The following is a 1,453-nucleotide window of genomic DNA, read 5'->3' on the forward strand; positions in this document are numbered from 1 at the left end:
TCTGATGATGTTGGTATTTGTTAAGCGCTTACTATGTGCCGAGCACTGTTCTAAGCGCTGGGGTAGACACAGGGGAATCAGGTTGTCCCACGTGGGGCTCACAGTCTTAATCCCCATTTTACAGATGAGGGAACTGAGGCACAGAGAAGTGAAGTGACTTGCCCACAGTCACACAGCCGACAAGTGGCAGAGCTGGGATTCGAACTCATGAGACCTGACTCCAAAGCCTGTGCTCTTTCCACTGAGCCACGCTGCTTCTCCATAAAAATTGTCCTCGGATAGAGGACATATCAGATATTAAACTGATAAGAACAGATACTACACTTGATCTTAGTGCAGAGCTCTGTACTAAGCGCTTGGAATGTACAAATTGGTAACAAATAGAGACAGTCCCTGCCCTTTGATGGGTTTACAGTCTAATCGGTGTCAGCAGGACATCCAAGTAGAGATGACCTGAAGGCAGGAGTGAATGCGAGACTGCAGAGAGGGAGAGAGATCATGGTTGGAAATGTAGATGTGGGAATCATCCACATAGAAGCAGTAGCTCATGACATAGGAGCAAATCAATCAACTGAGTACTTACTGTATGCAGAGCACCATTCTAAGCACTTGGGAGAGTACAACACAACAGGCATTCTCTGCCTACAACAGGTTTACAGTCTAAAGGGGGAGGTAGACAATACAAATAAATTAGAGCTATGGGCTGGGGTGGGGGGATCAATTAAAGGAGCAAGAGAAAAGGAAGTAAAGGCTTAGTCAGAGAAGGCCTTTTCAGTTGGAGTGAATGCAGGTAGAGAATAGAAGGGGACGCAGAACTGAGCCTTGAGGGACCCGCACAGGTAGAGAGTGGGAGGCAGAGGAGGAGCCTGTCAAAAGCCCCCCAAAAAACAACAGAGAATGATCATCCAGAAAGGTAGAATCAGGAGAGGACAATACCTGTGAAGCCAAGGTTAGATAATGTTTCTAGTAGAAGAGGGTGGTCCACAGTATCAACAACAGTTGAAAAAGTGGAGGAGGATTAGGATGGAATAGAGATCACTAGGTTTGGCAGGAATGAGGTCAGTGGTAACCTCAGACAAGGCAGTTTCTCAGGAGTGATGAGCCTTCAGTCAAATCAATGTCGACGAACCAGAGTAGTGAGCTGGTGGTGGCAGTGGACACTTAATTTTTAGATTGCCTACACTCTTGAAGGTTCCTTCCCTGAACAACTGAAAGCAACCATCCTCCCTGGGGTCAGATATTTTTATATTCCTATTTCAGGACTCTTACTTGGAGCAAGAGAACTGCCTTTTTGTTTGTCTTCCCAATGACAGCTGTGACAATCAATTGTATTTATTCAGCACTGCACTAAGCACTTGGGAGAGTACAATGCATCCGAACAGATATTAACATAGATAAGTCATTTAATATAAAATTTAAAGATATGACTAACGGTCAATAGCATTTATTGAGT

The 1,453-nt window shown here is 44.7% G+C and overlaps 1 pseudogene; it reads right to left on the minus strand.

Moving 5' to 3' along the window:
• Positions 1–250: 250 nt before the first annotated feature.
• Positions 251–367, minus strand: LOC114816992 (annotated as a pseudogene).
• Between the last annotated feature and the right edge of the window lie 1,086 nt (positions 368–1,453).

This window comes from Ornithorhynchus anatinus, chromosome 1, assembly GCF_004115215.2.
Source record: "Ornithorhynchus anatinus isolate Pmale09 chromosome 1, mOrnAna1.pri.v4, whole genome shotgun sequence".
Taxonomy (NCBI): Eukaryota; Metazoa; Chordata; class Mammalia; order Monotremata; family Ornithorhynchidae; genus Ornithorhynchus; species Ornithorhynchus anatinus.